We start from the raw sequence: 21,269 nt of genomic DNA, 5'->3' as shown, positions 1-21,269 counted from the left end.
TTATCCTCTAAGAAAATGGGAATAATCCCTTGACAGAGTCACAACAGAGAAAGTCCAAAAATAGGGGAAGAGAAAGAGAGCAGGCTTGATCTATACCTAATCTATCATCTCAATCTTTATAATTATAACTATCAACGTAATAATAAGCTGCATGGCAACAACTCTTGGGGGAATAGGAAATTAAGACCTAAACTATTCCACTTCCAGTTAAGACTATAATATGACACCAAAAACTCAGAATCAGTGTCTCCATGATGGGACAGTTAACTTCGTAAGCTGGAATGTTAAAGGCCTGAATCACGAATTAAAGAGAAAGAAAGTACTTTCTCACCTAACAGGTCTAAATGCTAAAATAGTATTTTTACAGGAAACCCACTTACTAAGTAAGGATCAGTTCCGCTGCAAAAGACTGGACTGGCCAAATGTTCCATTCTAGTTTTACAAAGAAAACTAGAGGGGTGGGAATTCTCATACATAGAACAGTACCATTTGTAGCATCAGATGTAGTATTGGATCCTGAAGGGAGATATGTGATGGTCATGGGAGACTTATCTAACTGTAAAATGATTTTGATAAATGTTTATGCACCTAATGTTGATGATAAGGAATTTATACAAAATTTATTTGCATCCATTCCCAATCTGAACACTCATAAACTTATAATGGCTGGGGACTTTAATTGTGTTCTAAATCCACTTTTAGATAAGACTTCCTCCACAGGGGGAACGGCAACTAACACCGCAAAGATAATTACAAAGTTTATAACTGATCACAACTTATCAGATCCCTGGAGGTTTTAAACCCAAATTCAAGAACATATTCTTTCTACTCACCAGTACATCATTGCTACTCAAGGATTGATTACTTCTTTATAGATAATAACTTCTTGCCTAAGATTAAATCTTGTAAATACGATGCTATTGTTATTTCAGACCATGCTCCGATGATCTTGGAGCTGAAATTACTAAGCCCCATACACTCACCCCGCAGATGGCGTCTCAATCCGCTTCTATTAGCTGACGAGAATTGTACTGAATTTATATCCAAACAAATTGAATTCTTTCTAGAGACAAATACATCCCCTGAGATCTCTGCAGGAATACTCTGGGAAACTCTTAAGGCCTTCTTAAGAGGACAGATTATCTCATATCTTTCCCACAGAAATAAATCCGCGAAGAAAGTAGCAGAGATAAAAAGCGAAATTACTAAAATAGATGAAGAACATGCCAGACTACCAAGCGAGACTCTACATAAGAGGAGGCAGGCTCTACATTCAGAATTAAACCTCTTGACAACTAAAGAAACCGAACAACTAATTTACAAATCCAGACATCATTATTATGAACATGGAGAGAAAGCTAATAAGCTTTTAGCGCAACAAATTCACAAGCAAGATGTGCAACGCAATCTCGTAATTACTAACACTAATGGAGATAAAATCATCGAACATAAAAATATAATGTACACTTTTAGAGACTACTATAAATCCCTATATACTACTGAGTTTAAAGAAGACAATATACAATCTAATGCATTTCTGGATAAATTACAGATACCACAAATTGACGCTATTAGTGTGGAGGAGCTCGATAAACCTCTGTCATTATCAGAATTACTGGATGCTATAAAGTCACTCCAAGGTGGAAAAGCAGCAGGCCCTGACGGCTACCCTGCAGAGTTTTACAAGAAATTCTCCGCTCAGCTAGCTCCCCTCCTATTAGCAACATTTACAGAAGCCAGAGATAAGCAATCTCTTCCACAAACCTTTCGCCAAGCACTAATCACTGTCTTTCCAAAACAAAATAAGGACTTATTACAATGTGCATCATACAGACCAATTTCACTTCTGAATAACGACGTTAAAATACTCTCTAAAATCATAGCTAGAAGGATGGAGAAAGTGCTCCCTCAGTAATATCACAAGACCAAACTGGATTTATTAGGGGCCGACACTTATCTTCAAATCTTCGACGCCTGTTTAATGTAATATACTCACCAACTAAATCAAACACCCCAGAAATATTATTATCATTGGATGCAGAAAAGCATTCGACATGATTGAATGGAAATACCTTTTACTATTTTGGAGAAGTTTGGGTTTGGCCCAACATTTGTGCATGGATTAAATTACTGTATACTAACCCAGAAGCTTCAGTTTGCATCAATAACATTTGCTCAGACTACTTTAAACTAGAACGTGGCACAAGACAAGGATGCCCTTTGTCACCACTGCTGTTTGCAATTGCCATTGAACCACTGGCAATACATTGTCGAAATACTGATCAGATAAAGGGGATTAGCAGAGAAGGACTGGAACAGAAAATCTCATTATATGCAGATGACATGGTACTGTATATATCGGACCCAGAAAATTCTGTGCCTGCAGTCTTAGCAGCACTCACAGAATTTCAAAAGCTCTCTGGTCTCAGAATTAATCTGAATAAAAGTGTACTCTTTCCGTGAATTCGCAAGCATATAATATTAGATTAGACACCCTTCCTTTTATCATTGCAGAACAGTTTAAATACCTCGTAAACATCACAAGTAAACATAAAGCTCTTTATCAACAAAATTTCGTCGTCTGCATGGAAAAAATTAAACAAGACTTGCATAGATGGTCAACCCTTCATCTCACACTAGCTGGAAGAATTAACACTGTTAAGATGAATATTCTTCCTAAGCTCCTTTTTATTTCAAAACATACCAATATACATTAATAAATCGTTCTTTAAGCAATTAGATTCAACAATAACCTCATTTATTTGGAATTCTAAACATCCACGCATCAAAAGAGCGACCCTACAAAGACAAAAGGCAGAAGGGCATGGCTCTACCTAACTTCCAGTTTTATTACTGGGCAAATATACAGTCGATAAGAACCTGGACACAAATAGAAGAACATACACAGGCATGGACCGCAATAGAAGTAAAATCCTGCAGTACTTCTTTGTATTCCTTGCTTTGTGCTCCAATAAACACACGCTATCGGCAATACACTAATAACCCAATTGTGCTCCACTCACTTAGAATCTGGAACCAATGTAGAAAGCATTTTAAGACGGAGAAGCTTCTTTCTGTGGCACCCTGCAAAAGAACCACCTCTTTCAACCCTCACAAACATATGCAGTTTTAATATCTGGAAAAATTTGGAATTAACTTGCTTAGAGATCTTTATATAGACAACGCCTTTGCATCCTATGAACAATTACATTCCAAATTTAACATTCCAGCTACAAATTTTTTCACTATCTTCAAATCAGGAACTTTGTTAAACAGAACCTTCCAGATTTTCCTCATCTTGCACCCTCATCCACGCTGGAAAAATTATTGCTCAATTTCAAGGAGTTAGACTCCATCTCTACAATATATAAAATCCTTTTACAATCCCTTCCTTTCAAAGATCCAAGAGGACACTGGGAAAATGACCTCTCAATTAATATATCAGAAAAGGAGTGGAAAGTAGCAATGCAGAGAATTCACTCAAGCTCCATATGCGCAAAGCATACAATTATACAACTCAAAATTATATATCGAGCACATCTGTCTCGACTAAAACTCTCCAAAATGTTTCCAGGGCATGATCCAACCTGCGAACGTTGCAACCAAGCCCCAGCCTCACTAGGTCACATGTTCTGGGCCTGCACCAAATTAACATTATTCTGGACAAAAATTTTTAATTACCTCTCAGACAGTCTTGGACTCACAATCCCTCCTAACCCATTAACAACTGTGTTTGGGGTTCTTCCAGAGGGTCTTAAAGTGGAGAAAGACAAACAAATTGTGATTGCATTCACTACACTGTTGGCACGCAGACTTATTCTGATAAACTGGAAGAACCCAAACTCTCCTCTCTTAAGTCAGTGGGAAACTGATGTGTTATATTATTTAAAATTGGAAAAAATCAAATACTCAGTTAGAGGATCTGTGCAGACTTTATTCAAAACATGGCAGGATCTAATCAGTAATATTTTGAAATGATTTTATAAAGCACAGAGAATTTGTTGATTTAGGTATTTTTACAAGCCTTAAATTTTACACCGTTTTGCTTGCTCTCTCTCTCAAGGGTGGGGATCGATCTGTTCTTAGCATAATTCTTTTTTTTGTAAAAACTTGATTGCTATGTATTGATTGCAATAAAATTAATAAATAATAAAAAAAAAAAGAAGCAAGTAGTGATTCACACACATAGAGCACATAGAAGATCAAATACAAAACAAAGCATTTAACTTGCTACTTTAATTACGATGTGATTTGAGAAACTGGTTAATTAAACGATTTTAAGATGAAGTTTATGATGTTCTACTTTAATGACAAAATAAACTACATGATGAGAACCAGTGGTGTAAATGGTTATAACCTTCCCTTCAGGCAACTGGCAAGTTTGGGTGAGAGCTATTACCTCAGCTGCTTGTGCGGTTAAACTAGAAGAGATTCGATTTGCTTCAAGTAAGTGGTCTCTTTGACCACTGCGTAACTGGTGGAGAGTGTTCCGTCGTCTAATCACAAGGAACAGTCGTCCACATAAAGTACTTCTCCTGTTTCTAGTGGAGTTTCCTGGAGGTCTGGCCTGGGTTTCAGGACCTTTGGTTATTTCATCATGGCAGTCGTGTGGTTTCAACCTCTCCCTCATTGGGGACTAAGGTGGCCAGATTCAGAGTTGAGCATCTTTCAATAGTGACATTTGACAGGGTACATAGTACATTTTGATAGCGTACTGCCCTTGCAGTATTGAGGTGTGAGGTTTTGGCCTGGATTAAGATGGAGTGAAAAGCGTGAGGCACTTTCACTGTCAGGGGACTCATAAGTCACCTTGAATGGTCCTCTTCACTTGGGCTGGTACCAGTGTCTTTACCGTGTGTCTCTAATGAAAGCCCAAGTTCCAATTGATATAGAAATGTACGTGTCAGGTAATGAGGTAGCTCACCACGTTTCCCTCACTTGTTCATGCACTCTATCTGTAAGGCATTACACTGACCTGAAGGAAAAGATGCAAAATCATTGTTGACCATGTGGAGAGTAATTTTACATAGCGGAAAACACATTAGCATGGGGCGGCCAGTAAGAGTCTCCAACGGTGAGAGTCTTATTTGGCGATGAGTCCTTCCCTTCAGACTAGCCAAAGCCAAAGACAATACATCAGGCCAAGATAGGCCTATTTTTTCAAAGATGTTTGCCATTTTTAATTTTTAAGGTGGAATATAAATGCTCCACCATCCCTCCACTCTGTGGATGATACTTCTATTATCAATCTATAGCCACTGAAACAACTCTTGTAACAGAGTATTTACTTGCAGTTTCTGAGGCAAACCCCAAATGTGGGATGATTTTAGTATTTTTTTTTTAACTAGCGCTTTGGATACTGACTTGGCATCTGCATGCAAAAATGGGAAAGCCTCCACCCAGCATAAGAAAACGTAGATGATTACTAAGCAATATTTATACCCATGAGATGGGGTTAGTTAAAAAAATCTATCTGCAGATGTTTAAAGGGTCCTCCCGCATCTGGTGCTACAGCAGGACTTACCTGCAAGCCTTTTCCTACATTAAATTGTTGGCATAGTGTACACCTCTTACAGAACTGATCAGCAAAGTTAGAAAAACCTCGGGGGTGACAGGATTGTTGCACCTGTGCCATCATTGTATCTTCTGGAAAGGTGGGCCAAACCATGTGCAGCCTTTGCAATACCTAGAAAGAAGCTTTTGGGAAAAATGAATGTTTAGTTAATGGATGGATCCAAATTCCTTTTGGATCTTTTTCTGATCCCTCTTTCTGCCACATCTTTATCTCCTTTCCCGTTGCTACAGTTTGTAGAAATAAAGTTGCATCCTCGGGTGACTCTTGTTCCTCCTTCTGTTATAGAAATAAAGAGGTTAGTGGTGAAGTAGGTTACCGGGCGGCTTTCTTTGCCCACATGTCTGCTTGCGCATTTCCCTCATTCACTGGATTTGTTTTCCCCTTGTGATCTTGACACTTCACTACCGCAAGCGCACCTGTCAAGTGAGATGTTCTTGTCTGTACTAAGATGGAATGTACCGCTATATACAGTAGGAGTCCTAGGGTGTAGAGCAGCATTTATTCCGCAGAGGTCCTGAACGAATCGTCAGGAGTCATCTGCCTTCTAACTGGAAGAATAGGAGAGTATTGGATTGGAATAACAGCACCTCGCTTAACTAAGTCAGCATAAACAATGGTAATACAGGCCTCAGCCTCAAGTGAAAAAAGATATTGTGCACAAGATAAACGGAAGGATGACTTTGGGAAAATGACCAAGGATTCAATATGAGCTATTTCTTTGTACTGAGAGATGAGTGGGGCGAGTATAACTAAAAGATTTGAAGGGTAAACATCATGGGTGTAGGTGGAGAGGTGGAAGATGAATGACAGAGCAATCGGGTTACAGGTACAACTTGTCCTACTGCAATTTTCTTAACAAATCTATCTGGGGTGGACCAAATATTAGGTCCCACATACTCCCAATCCTCCCTTTCCTGACATGCTAATACCCATTGTCTCACATTATGCCACTGAAAGCGAGGAAATCTAGCAATTGGGATATGTGGGACAGAACCAGTCCAGAAGAAAAGCAATTGTTGTGACAAAAAAGAGATACTGCTCCAGCCAGTTCTACTGGGATATAGCTGTCCGTTATGCAAATAGTCTCTTTTTCTGACAGCAGTAGCTAAAAAGTCAGAGAGCCAGACTTCACCATAGTACAGTCCAAAAATCATGCAATACAGTAAACAGATTTTGAAGACTGTAATCCAAAAACAACCCAGGCCAGCAGAGATTGTTTACTGTTTTGAGAAAAACATGTAACTAGACGAACGCCTTTTCTGCTAGATGAGGTCTTTTTTATACACAAGCATGCCTGGTTCTAGAGGCGAAGTCACCATTGTGCCATTTAATTTCAGTCGCCCCCTCACCCTATTATTCCTTCACTCATTTTCTAAACCAGTGTATTTAAATTCAAAATTTTCACAAGTTCCTTAATGTCAAAAAAAATGTAAGAAAATTTCTTCCTAGGTAGAAGAAAACTTGCTTACAGTGCGTCTTTTTACGAATCAGAGACAAGTTTAATTAATTCATCAGTAAAATTCTGATTAACACTACAAAAACATTTGATCGATGTGCTCTGTACTTGAGCTGCCACAATTCACGTGACTTGCCCGTTTTTCTTTGAAGCAAGTTACCGACATTCGACAGGAAAAGATGAGCCTCGCGCCGAGCCTGCGTTTTGTTGAGTGCACCCTTTGCATGACCGGCAGAACCAGGCCTGTACACAAGTAAAAGGTACAGAATTAGATTACATCATACAATGTTTCTATCATCATTGGCTGCATCCAGTTGCTAGCCCGACACAGAGCAAAATGAACCATACTGAATTATAAGTAAACACGGTCAGCAAAATCACGTAGATCATTAATGTCAAGCCTTGCGTGTTTGCCTTACCATTTTCAGCTCCTTTCTTTATTAGCACAGAAGCTGAAGGCAGACGCCTTCTTCATACAGCAAATACACAGAAAGTTTCCTGCTGGCAGCCCAATGTTGTCCGATTTCATCCTGTCTCAGCTTCCCTAAGTTACCTTTTACATTATATAGTGAACTTTGCTAAATGTCCTTAATTACTTTAAGATTTAAAATCCAAATCTCATAACTATTAATTAATTTGTCTTGTTATATTTTTTACCAAAATGCTAGCACTTAATATAATTGAATCTGCGAGGTAAAGAGTTAACAAAGACGAAGTAAAAGCACAAATTAACACGTCAGTTTTACAATGTAAAATACAAATAAATGAACTGAATATCTATGCAAAAATAGGGCCGAGCCAACGGCAACTCCTGAGGCTGTTTGGACACGACATTCCTGTACATTTTGTAATAGTCAGTGGCTGCAAGTGGGCAATGTTAAGTGAACAGTATGGTTGGGCAGTGGCACGAAGAAGAGGAGATGCCAACAGACTTCAGTTAATCAGCTGTGTTCCAGAGATAGGGACAGACTTTTGCCTTTTTATGCTTGTTTTTATTTTTATTCTAGCCTCAGTACATATCATAGACTGGTAATAGAAAAAGTAAAAAAAAATATTTATGTTTCTTGCCCTATGTACAGTATATCATTGACACCTTTCCTCTGTGTTTGCGTGAGTGCAGCCATCTTTTAACTGTTGCTCCCTCTCTCGATTGTCATCCCGTAAGGCCTGCTTCTCAGACTCTGTCATAATTTTTGACATGCCTTTCTTGCCTCTTGTCTGATTTTATACTTTCCATCTTTCAATTATTTGCAGTGGCTTGGTGACGCTTGTTGGTAGTCCTTCCATCAGAGAGTGTTGAGGTTTAGATCAATGATCAATCTGCATTGCTATTCGTTTTAGAACAATTGACTACTAAAAGGAGTTGCTTGACATCTTTTTGTGGCTTGGATAGACACTATTATTTTGCAGCCCGCTGCTTTTTCTTTTTAGTAAGGCCTACTTATTTTTCACTTGTCTCGTTTTCTAAGGACTAAGGTTGCTGTGTTTTTGAGGGAACTGAGGAAACAGGTTTTTGTTTTGGGACATGGCAGCTCTGCTGGGTCTTTTGACTTGCCAAAGTCTAAACAAGGTTTTGGAAAAACCTTCAACACCCCAGACTTAAAGGGTGCATAAACGCTTTAAACATTAAATATTTTAGCATTTAAATGTATATATTAAGGCTCATGAACATTTCAGATGATCAGATTAAAAGCAAGTAAGTGTTAAGAATTGATTATCAAGGTTAGCCCCTGTATTGGTACTCCAGACTGCATGTGGCTACACATCATTGGTTGATGACGCAGCAGCCGTTTCTCACAGGCTGTAACATAGGCCTGTATACGTACATTCCAGATAGCATTTAAGTTTCTATGTCAATACTTTCTCATGAATCAGTATCTTAATTAATCAAGGTAAAACAACATGTAGTATATCAGCAGGCTTTGAGCAATATAAAAATTGAGGGGTTCAGTAATAAAGGCTTTAGCACTATGTTTGCTGATTCAAGGGCTCTCGTCTGCTTCCAGCTCAAAGCAGCTTAGCTCTTATCAGTAACTAACTAACTAACCAGCACAGCTGCCTATGATTTTAGTCTTACTGGATGCTAGTGCAACAAGCAGTTATTAATTTAACAGTTCAGTTCCTCATATGTGGGTCACCCTGGTTCCAACTTAATGATGAGTACTGATCAATTAAATGAATTTGAGAAATGTGAGAAATGTAAAACATGATCAGATGATGGTCATTTCAGGGCCAGGTGGCAAGCACAACCTTCGAGTCCTAATGGTTGTTATAGAAAGATTGACAATTATTAGGGGAAAGGAGTTTACAAGGCGGGGTAATTGTTATGAAAACAGGTACAGCACAAGATCATTATTACAAAGATAACATGTAAAGTGAATGACAAGAAATATGTATGAAATGGGGATGTTTTGTGATTAGAATTGAAATAAAATGAACCACGCCCAACCCACCGGGCTCACTCCATGAACTGAGTCAGCTTTATGTGTTCTGCAATTGTTTCTTATGCTCAGCAATAAAGTCTAAATTCTGACTGCCTTTCTGAACACCCTGCTTATTTCTTCTGAAGATTTCTCCACAGCAAGAGTTGCAATAGACCACCAGTAACTTCTGACTCAAATTGATTCTCCCATTACTTTGAACACAGCCCCATTTAGAGAAATATTTAGAGGATTCTCCCATTGATCTAAGCAACACTTCAGAGGAGGGGAGTATGGGCTTCCCATCAATTTTTTTGTTTGTTACTCATTTACTTCATTCAATAACTGGAAAATTACATTGATGGCCTCTCCAAGACAAGGCAGAGACCTCACGCGCTAAGCTTTAAGTTACATATGGTTAACCCTTGAGATACTTTCAATACTTTTCCTGATATTTAATAATTAATTTGTTATAGCTTATATACATATATATAGAGAGAGAGAGTCACATGAAAAAGTTTGGGAATCTCTCTTAATGCTTTGGATTTTTGTTTCTCATTGGCTGAGCTTTCAGTGTAGCAACTTCCTTTTAATATATGACATACCTGATTTTTGCTGATATTCAAGTCAGGGGACTGTGACGCCATTCCAGAACATTGTACTTCTCCCTCTGCATGAATGCCTTTGTAGATTTCAAACTGTGTTTTGGGTCATTGTCTTGTTGGAGTATCCAACCCCTACGTAACTTCAACTTTGTGACTGATGCTTGAACATTATCCTGAAGAATTTGTTGATATTGTGTTGAATTCATCCGACCCTCGACTTTAACAAGGGCCCCAGTCCCTGAACTGGCCACAGCATGATGGGACCTCCACCAAATTTGACAGTAGGTAGCAGGTGTTTTTCTTGGAATGCGGTGTTCTTCTTCCACCATGCAAAGAGCTTTTGTTATGACTAAATAACTACATTTTGTCTCATCGGCTTAAAGCACTTTGTTCCAAAATAAATCTGGCTTGTCTAAATGAACATTTGATACAACAAGCGACTCTGTTTGTGGCGTGAGTGTAGAGAGGGCTTCTTTCTCATCACCCTTGCCATACAGATGTTCTTTGTGCAAATTGCGCTGAATTGTAGAACGATGTACAGATACATCATCTGCAGCGAGATGTTCTTGCAGGTCTTTGGAGGAGATCTGTTGCTTGTCTGTAACCATTCTCACAATCCTGCACATATGCCGCTCCTGTATTTTTCTTGGCCTGCCAAACCTGCTGGGTTTAACAGCAACTGTTCCTGTGGCCTTCCATTTCCTGATTCCATTCCTTACTGTTGAAACTGACAGTTTAAACCTCTGAGATAGCTTTTTGTAGACTGCCCCTAAACCAGGAGACTGAACAATCTTTGATTTCAGATCTTTTGAGAGTTGCTTTGAGGATCCCATGCTGTCATTCTTCATAGAAGAGTCAAAGGGAAGCACAACTTGCAATTGACCACCTTAAATACCTTTTCTCATGATTGGACACACCTGTCTATGAAGTTCAAGACTTAACGATCTAATCCAACCGATTTGGTGTTGCGAGTAATCAGGATTTAGCAGTAACATTATTTCAAATCAGCAAAATTACAAGGGGACCCACATTTTTGCACAGCCAGTTTTTCACATTTGATTTAATTTCATACAACTAAATCCTAGATGCAATGTGATAGACCTGAAAGTACTCCAGGGTCTAAGATAAAAGGGGCTGCTGGACATCATCCAGATGAGTTGGAGTTTGGTGGAAGATGACAAAGCTGCTCAGGGTCAAGTGGAGGAAAGGGAAAGAGGAAAGTTGTGCTTGTAGTATGGTCACTGTTACATTATCATAAAGAAGCCTTTTGTGAAGGTAATTTTTAATAATAAACATTTTATTTGAATCTGGGGCTTGTGTCACTGTGGTTGTGTCTTGGGGTTTGGGGTGCTACAATGCCCCCTACCGTTCAAACAAGGAGTACGCCACCTCTGCTATTCATTGCCCACCACAACAAGTGACACCAGATGTTTATTCCACTTCAGCCACTGCTCAGGTCAGGACATTCGGTTTTCCCACTCTAGTCAGGCTTTCCTTTTCTTCATTTTTATCAGTATGTCTGGGACCTGCTCTTTCAAAAAACTTGACAACCTGAGCTCATACTAACTGATTTATTTAAGACTTTTTTGTCTAATTTCACTATTTCTTATGTCACTCCCTTGATTATTTCAAAAGTAAAGGCCACCTCTGCATTTTAAAGTGCAGAATTTATTCTCATTTGTAAAACTCCTGTAATAAACACGTGACGTAATAAGACTACCTTTAGGTCCTAATAGTCAAATTTTGTGAATTACTGATAAAGAAGCAAATGCTTCCTACTCTGCCCACCTTACACACCAATGCAAATTAGTGAGATCACATTTAAATTTTATCATTGATGTATTTGCATAGTCTAAATATATAAAAGTGCATAAGATGCCCAAGCATTTAGAGATCCTGAGACCTCATCCTCTGAGACGATCACCATGTTTGCTGTGAAAGCAGTTTTCCTCATCGCCACCGTCGCTATGCTTGTTGCAATGGTGGCAGCGGTGAGTATTGACGCTGTATTAGGCGACCTCTTCAATATGTTTGGTCAGTGTGGCTATTTACTCTAAACATGAAATAAATATTGCAGGGTCTTCTCAGATATAATGCTATTAACTGAATTAAATGCTATTAAATTCTTGTTGATTTTCAATGTTAACTTTACCTATTTTATATATAACTATGGAGTGAGCGGGAGAGCAGCACTTGTGCACTTTTGACATCTGCAGATTTCTTTACGTTGTTACAGTGGGTTCAGAGTGTGTTCCGACTTTCTGCACAAATTATTGTGTCATACATTTAATATCTGAAATGGTGAAATTGGCCATTCATTCCAATCAATCTGCTCTCCGTAGCCCATAATGACAAAGTGGAGATGTGTGTTCAGTAAGGTTTGTAAATTGATTTGGAAATTGGTTTGCAAAATTGATTCAATATGAAAAGCTGAACTCTCACATTGATCGAAGTATTCAGACCCTTCATTCAGTATCTTTTAGTAGACCATTTTGCATTCCTTTTGGAAAGTTATTCATGTCAAATCTAAATATAATGAAATGACCAACTAGCATCAAAAGGTGGGATAAGGGGCATCAACAGTTAGAGAAAGAAGCAGTCCAATCACGAGTGTGTTGTACTTGGAAATAAGATGGTGAAAAGAAAGGAGTTGATATGGCAGGGAGTCCGCCATTTCGCCGAATGGATGGAAGCTGCCAATCAAAATTCATTCTCTTGCATGTCGAAAGAAGGGAAACACAGTCTAATATCTATTAAATATAGATATCTATATCTAATTTTGCAATGGGTATGAATAAAGAGCTACCAAGAAACCAAGCTTGGTGACACAAAGAAATGTTTTGCCGTACTCAGTATGTAGTTAAAATTGCTAACAACACACTCATTGAAAATTAAACTGTGTTGCCTAATTTTACACATGTATAAATATAACAATTTTAGACAACTTAATATAAGTATAAATATTTTCAGTAAGACAGTGGTTCTAAACCTGTGAGGGGGGACCCCTAGGGGGCGAAGATGTGAAAAAAAGAAAACAAGAATCAAAAATATGAAAAAAAAATCTGTTGAAACCAAAACAAATTAACTTAAACTACATTCTGATACTAGAAAAATAAATATAGAGTTACTGTAGATAAATGTTAATAAAAGTTAAGTAGGTATAATAAAATATGCATCTACATTTTAAAAAAATGTTAGAGGGGGGCGCGATTAAAACTATTATGAAAACTCGGCTCGCAAATACTTAAAGGTTTAGAAACGCTGCAGTAAGACCTAAAATGTACTTGACTATCTTTTTCTTCTGGACTCCTCAGACAACTCACTCCTTTGTGGAACATACAATGACACCACACAGCAGAGTGACGACTTTTATTCATTTAAATGGACAGAATGACTGATAGCACGATTGGAGACGTGTGGAACAAATTCAAGAGAACTGCTAGTTTGATAAATCACTTGAATCCAATTATTTAGGCTATTTTAGGGTCCTGAACAAATATGTCCAGGCCATTTCAGAATTTCTTTGCAGTAGAAACACTACTTGATCTCTTTTCACATTTTGTTTGCTTAACTCAATGACATGTCAAAGACGTACAGGGGACAATTGCTTTTTATGTCATGATTTTTCAGGGGGCATACAGCACTTTTACAATGTGCCAGAAGGAGACCAGCTAATGTGTCCACATCTGTATCATGTTTGTGAAGAAATAACTATGACTTGAAAAATATTAAGCTTATCCTTTAAATACTAAACTCTTATCTATAAATAGTAGTCTGGCACAGCAGATTTTATTATCCAGGTGGGACACAATGGTGTGAAGTACACCTGATTCAAAAAGTTTCAGACAATTTTCACATTTTACGCATCATTTTTTTCTCACATCAAGCAACTTCAGTATCTTAGAATTAAAGCAAAAACAATGCAAAATTGAATAAAAACAATAAAGTGAAATCTCACATCAATGGAAGTATTCAGACCGTTTCTGATGACACTAGATATTGACTCAGGTGCACCCCGTTTTATTTATTGAGATGTTTCTACACCTTCTTCGGAGTCCACCAGTGATGAATTCATTTGATTTGACTGATTAGGTAAGGCACACACCTCTCTATAAAAGGTCCCACAGATGAGCAGAAATGGCAGACCTGTGGTTAAGGATCTGCGCTGGTATCTGAAAGGTTGCCAGTTCAAATTCTGTTACTGCTAGAATAGATCTGTCTCCCTTAGGCCCTTCACCTAAACATTGCTTCAGGGTCACTGCACAATGGGTGACCCTGCACTCTGACCCCAAGGGTCGTGTGATTTGACAATTATCCCTTGGGAATTAATAAAGTATATCAAAATCAAAAAATCAAATACAAAGTCATGAGGTCCAAGAAACTACTTGTTGCGTTTAAGAACAGGATTGTGTCAGCTAGAAAAACATTCCTGCAGATTTGAAGGTTCCCAAGAACCCAGCTGCCTCCAGAATTCTTAAATGGAAGAACATTGGAAGAACCACAATTCTTCCTAGAGCAGGACACCTGGAGAAATTGTGCTATTAAGAGAGATGGGCCTTGGAAAAGGAGGTGGCCAAGAATCTGATGAGAACCTGTGTGGAGATGGAAACTTCCAGAATGAAAACAGTTTACTGATATGGGCTTCATAGCTGATCAGCCAGACAGAAGCCTCTCCACAGTAAAAAACATGGATGCTTGTTTGGAGTTTTCCAAAAAAAACCTAAACCACTCTAGGACTGTGAAAAACAAGATTCTCAGGTCTGATAAAAAACAGGTTTAGCATGAAGTCTGGAGGAAACCAGGCACAACTCATCAACTATTGAATACCGTTCCTATAGTGAAGTATGGTGTTGGAAGCATCATACTATGGGGTTGATGACTGGGTGACAAGTAAGGTTTGAGGGAAAGCTGAAACAAAGTCCAGAGACATCTTTAATGAAAACCTGCACCAGAGTGTCATGGACCTCAGACTGGGTGAAGGTTTACGTTCTAACAGGACAATGACAATCAGCCTAATGGAAAGACATCACAGGAGTGGCTTAAGGACACCTATGAGAATGTCCAAGAATTGTCTAGTTTGAGTCCAAACTTTAAATCAATTGAACATCTCTAGGGAGACCTGAAAATAACTGCCCACCAATAAGCACAGATGAATTTCAGAAATTCCTCACATCCAAATGTGAAAAGCTTCGTCATTGCAGTCCGAAGAAAATTCCAGGCTGGAATTGCTGCCAAGGGTTCTTGAACTAAGTACAGAGTAAAGGGTATAAATTCTTGCAGTAATGTGCTACTTCAGATTTGTATTTTTAATATCTTCACAAAAATGAATTTTTTTACTATTAGTCATTCTGTGGTATTTGGTGTTGCTTGATTTTAGCTGCAACATAACAAAATGTGAAAAAAGTGGATGGGTCTGAATACTTTCTGAGTCCACTGTAGAAGGGAAATGTATTGACTTGTTGATGATGATATTCCAGATGTGTACATGTCATTTTCATCTTCAATATGCTAGCTTCTCAAAGAATCTCCATCTTTTCTTTTGGAAAATGGTCATTCTTGTCTTTATGGAGCAGATGGGGACATCAGTTCTGTCATTGAGGTCTACAAAATGCAAGCAATAATGGCAGCTAACTGATCACCACAGGCTTTTAAAATGCATTGACACCTACCATGGAGTAGCTGCTCTCTTACAGATGTGAACATCTCTCTGTCATCTGAGTGCCCATCAGGGATTCTTTATTTTTAATTTAGTTAATTTTTAATGTCCTGTGATTGTCATGTGAAGTTATCATTGATATAGAAAAGAAAATGTCCAATGCTTTACTCTTCTGATCAGTCACAAATTTTTCTCTTTCAGGGTGCTCCAGATAAGAGACTCTGCCCATCAAGTAAGAATTTCGTACATTAAAAAATATGAAACTTAAACAAATTTGAACTTATTATTCAATATGCTTTGTTTTGTGGTGATTTCTGTTGAGATTTTTTGAGTACAAAAGCCCATACAGTTCTCTCCATACTGTTTGAGAGACAAATCTTCAGATCTTTTCCCACTTCTATGTGGGGTCATTGTGATTAATCAACTTTCTTCCTGCACCTCCTCCTTAGACAGACCCTATTCATTCAGATCTTACTTTACTCTTTCCATCCTACTCCACTTTAGTATCCATCATTTTCTTTCCCATCCCAATCCCTCATTTGTTCACATATTCATTGTTTCTCCACATCACATGTCCATAAAACAACCTGCTTCAACCTATGGTGGTCTCTTTCCTAAGACTTCTCTCTTTAACTTTTCCAAAGTATTCCTTATGTGTGACATTAGCTCTATAGTTTCCACAGTCCTCAATCTCACCCTTTTCCTTATACATGGGTACATTGATACAGTTCCTCCATTCCTTTGGTATTCTTTTCTCTTCTCTTCATCTGCTTTATCTGACTAAAATCCTTCCCAACCTTGTTTCTAGTCTTCGCCATGCCAAAAGTGTTTTGTCCCTCTCTTTTCTCTCCAGGTTTTCATACACCTCCTCCAAAATCTGTCCCTGAGCTCTTGCCACTGCCTTCTTGTTTGTCTGCCAATCCATTTATTTATCTTCTTCCCTCCCTGATTGGTACCAGATATTCTTTGCCTCCTTCTTAGCTGCTATCACATCCTGAACCTCCTTGTCCCACCACCATGTCTCTTTGTCCCCATGTGGGCTCCTTCCTGTCATCTTATCCCAACATCTCTTCAATTTTAATGAATACAACTTTGCTGTTCTTCTCCCACTATTCCTCCATACTCTCAAATGAATGCACTTCATTTCAAACTTTCTCCCTAAACCTGTTCATCAGCCTCTTCATCGTTAAATCTCCACCACTTCATCCCTGGTGCTGCTTGCTCTGATTTTATTCTCCTGCTGATTATGATCTCCCAGTCCGTCTCCACACCTGATTCTGACTCACCTGGATGAAGGCATTTCCAGTTCAAGCAGAGGTTCTGCAAATTAGGGATCATGTACCCCTGCAGTAACACCCTGGCCACCCCCGCCTGTCTTATTGGCCAACATTCCTTGCAGTGTCAGTACAAGTAGCACCGCTGATGGATGCTGCCATCTAGCGGTGAGCAGATATTCCTGATAGATTGTCTCTCAATATTCTTACATCATAATGTCCATCACACCGTCAAATCTGGCGAATCCCAGTCATTGTCCCAATATTTAGTATCCAAACTCTAACCTTTAGCTTACACTTTTCTTTCCCCTCTCCACTCTTGTCCTTCTTCTGCTTCTTCTGGACTACCTTCTTTAGTCGGGCCCACCCTTCAATTCAATGTTATTATGGAGTAACTGAGCAATTTTGTTATTTCACACAAGATGCATAATGACTAACAAACTCAGGATCCCAGATTAGGACATGAGTCCAGCAATGCAATGGGTGACATGTCAGCACCAGACAAATTCAGATGGAATGGAACCAGCGAGAAGTTTCTTTCTTTGGCGGCTGGAGAGTCAATTCTGCCACCAACTTCCAGGTTTTCCCTGCAGGTTGAAGGGCCTACATGCAGGGCTGGATGCAGATTAACATCATACCCAGGACGAAGTAATTGCAGGTTAAGGGCCTTGCTCAAGGGCCCAACGAAGTAGAGTCACTTTTTGTCGTTTATGGATATTGAACCGGCAACCTTCTGATTGCCAGTGCAAATCCCTAGCCTCAGAGCCACCACGCCTGTCTACTCTGTAAGACTAGGAAAATATAACACTATGAGCGTCTGCAATCAGAGACAGCAGCAACAATTTGCCTAGTGTTGTAAAAATGGCTCCATCCTTTGGATGACACCTAAAATCGAGGTCCTGATTCTCTGTGATCATGAAAGATCCTTCATGAAGAGCAGCGTGTATCCTGATATCCTGGGTAAATTAGCCACCAGGGCCTAGTCATCCTGGCTCCCTAATCATCCTCCGTCTCAGATTGGCTAACTATCTATCACCACTTCTTCACCTAACAGCTAATGTGTGTTGAGAGTAATGGTGCAAAAGTGGCTACCATCACATCATCCAGATGGATGCTGCACATAGAGGGTGGTTGAAGTGGCTCACCATTTGCTATGTAAAGCACTTTGAAAAGTGAGGAAAGCAATATATAAATGTAAGGAACAATTTTTATTAGAAGTAGTACATTAATACAAATAATATATATTATTATTATTATTATTAATGGATAACTTCCTGAGTCTCAGTTTTCATGCTCTTTTTTGTCCACTTGAAGTGTAGACGTTTTCAGTCAAATATCTTTGATTTATTGGTGTTAAATTTATTCCTGAGCAGAATGATAGACATGTTTTTCAGAGTACATCATTTTAATTATTTATTTCTCTTACAGTATTTCCCATGTGTTCTAACATGTAAAGGTAAGGCACTCAGTGTGAGACACCATATGAGTCTGTCATTGTCTTTTTCTTTTCTGTGTCCCAATCAACTTTGCTTAACCTCCTTAGCGTGACATAAATGTGCATAAGGGATTGAGCTTTATTTTCAACAACAAAAAAGGTATTATGTGTAACAAAAACATCCAAATGACAACACAATAACAGAGTGACAGTAGACAAGACAAGTCTCATGTATACTGAGGTAATGGTACAGATTTAGTGCACATCCTTCATGCAATTTGTTTTGAAACAGTCACCAATGCACATAGTCACTGTTCTCGCAGATGTTGAAAGACTTTTTTTTTTTGTAATATATTTTTATTTTGCCTCTGCATAACAGGAGTCACACATACACACCAGAGTGTCTTCTTCCTGGCTCACCTAATTTAAGTTATACCACCCCAGGATGAGAGAGGGCACTGTTGCTACCAATCTTATGTCCTTCTTCCCTCACAACCATGAGTAAACATCCCTTGAGGGCACCGAAACAAAAGAATCCCCACCCCTTCTTGTCCAAAATAAAAGGACACTGTCCACGGAGGATGGTGTCTCATTTTAGATGTTGACCAGGCTTCTGCGCCACCCTGAGCCAGAACAACAGCCATCTAAAATGACCGATTGAAATGAATATTTATTGACAAGAAAACACACATTGAAGTCCTTTTGTTTGGTTCCATTGTTTGTTTTTATTGAGATTAAACCGTTTTGTTTTTACCCACTTGGCACACCAAGCCATCTACTTTTGTTCCAGCACCTTTATTTCTCCCATCTAGACAGGTTTGAATGTTAGTGCCCGACACTCATGATCAATGCCATCTGTTGTGTTATAGTAATCGATTATAACACCAAACTTACTTCCATATTTTCCCCAACATGGACATTGACATTTGCTTCATTGTGAACAGTGCTTGGGAGGCAGATGTCTTTTTGGTCCTTCCACTTCATTGCAATCATTTTCCCTTTTTGTCACAAAGCTACTGCACCATGTTTCAGTTTGCATCGTTTTTTGCTTTGAAGTAAAATCTCACGCAGTTCAGGTGCAGTATAGAAACTGCCTTTCATTATAGAGTAACCTTGGTCAGAGCACAGATGATATAGCGATGCCTTATTGGCTCTACCTGCCATCTCAGTTGGTCCCTTTACTGGTGTGAAGTATCCTGTCTCAGATAATCCCAGAACTTGCTTTGCATACAATGTAGAACTTAAAACCAAATCGTTCACAATGAGAATGAGAACATGAATGGAAATATTAAGGAAAAGATCAAGCAACACGTGGCAAGGGCAGAAGTTTTACTGAACAGTTAATATGGGTACAAAAGAGGGAGGTCGTGTTTCACTAACATGCTGGAATTATATGAGAAGGCAACAACAAGATACAATGAGAGTGGAGCGCATGATATTATTGATATTGACTTTAAGAAATTATTTCAAAAATTGGTATATGGGCATCAAAATAAAAGATGCTGGTGTTCAGGGTGTGGTGTGCAGAATTGGCTCAAACACAGGAAGCAGTGAGGAATTTTATTAGAATTGGGTGATGTTAACTGTGGTGTCCAGCAGTGATTAGCACCAGGGCCGCTATTTTTAATTTATATAAATAATTTAATTTGAATATAAATAACAAGCTGTTTAAGAATTCAAATAATACCAAGCTAGGTGGATTACCATCTAATGAAGAATCCATTGAACCATCACATAGGGACTTGGACAGCATACAGGCTTGGGGTGATTCATGGCAGATGAAATCTAATGCTAGTAAATAATAAGTATTACATATAGGAAGTAAAAATATAAGGTTTGAATACACAATAGGAGGTCTGAAGTAAACCTTAAGAGAATTTTAGATTTAGAAGTCGTAGTGAACTCCACACTATCAACTGCCAGACAGAGTTTAGAAGGTATTAAGAACACTAACAGAATGTCAATTTATATAAGACCCTGATGTGTAGAGTACTAGTCCAAGGAAGATATACTCAAGCTTTATAACACACTGGTGAGTCCTGTGTGTAGTCATGGTCTCCTGGCTACAAAAAGGACTATCAGAATGGAATAAAGTCCAGAGAAGAGCAGCCGGCCTTTTCCAGGGCTACAGGTGATAAGTTATGAGGAGAGATTTAAAAGGCTGAGGCTTTTCAGCTTAAGCTAATGGAGATGAGTGGAGACATGATTGAATATTTTTAAATCATGAAGTAAATTAGTCCAGTGGATAGAAACAGTGACTTTAAAATGAGTTCATCAAGAACACGGGGACAGAGCTGGAAATAAGTTTAGGTAAATTTTGCATTAACATTAGGAAGTTTTTCTTCTCACATTGAACCACAGGTATATTGATTACGTGACCATGTATTGTGGTAGACAGTAGCACTTTAGGGATGTTCAAATCTCGACTTAATGCTATTTTGAAAGAATTAAGTAAATAGAACTAATGAGTACTGTTGGGCTGGATGGCCTTTCCTCATCCAAATTGTTCTAATGTGATTTATTCTACCCAAGACGGCCTTAAATTGTAACTTTTGTTAATTCTTTAGTCACAATTGGGAACAAATCCTTCTGCACATTTTTTATGATCACTTCATACACCTCTCAAAGTTTATACAGTTTCAGTTCTGGGTGAAGGACATCATCATAGTCATAGTCAGGTATTTCATAATGAGTGATAGCGACATTCACTCTTCACCGAAATGGGCATCAGTAACAACCGGATTGTGGACCAGCACCATCTCTGGACAGGTTTTCCCACTATGCCCTGCCATATCAGGTTTACTGAAAAACACCCAAAAGTCATCTTCATTGATAGGCTGTCAGCAAT

General features: G+C 38.6%; 1 long non-coding RNA gene across 1 annotated transcript; it reads left to right on the top strand.

The window, feature by feature from the left end:
* Positions 1-11,964: 11,964 nt before the first annotated feature.
* LOC120520238 lies at positions 11,965-18,453 on the top strand. The gene is made up of 3 exons (XR_005631794.1): positions 11,965-12,047; positions 15,914-15,944; positions 18,415-18,453. It is a non-coding gene; the product is annotated as an uncharacterized LOC120520238 (long non-coding RNA).
* Positions 18,454-21,269: the final 2,816 nt, after the last annotated feature.

This window comes from Polypterus senegalus, unplaced genomic scaffold, assembly GCF_016835505.1.
Source record: "Polypterus senegalus isolate Bchr_013 unplaced genomic scaffold, ASM1683550v1 scaffold_4905, whole genome shotgun sequence".
NCBI classification, from domain to species: domain Eukaryota; kingdom Metazoa; phylum Chordata; class Cladistia; order Polypteriformes; family Polypteridae; genus Polypterus; species Polypterus senegalus.
The sequence above is the reverse complement of the archived record's forward strand: the minus strand, read 5'-3'. Positions and strand labels throughout refer to the sequence as shown.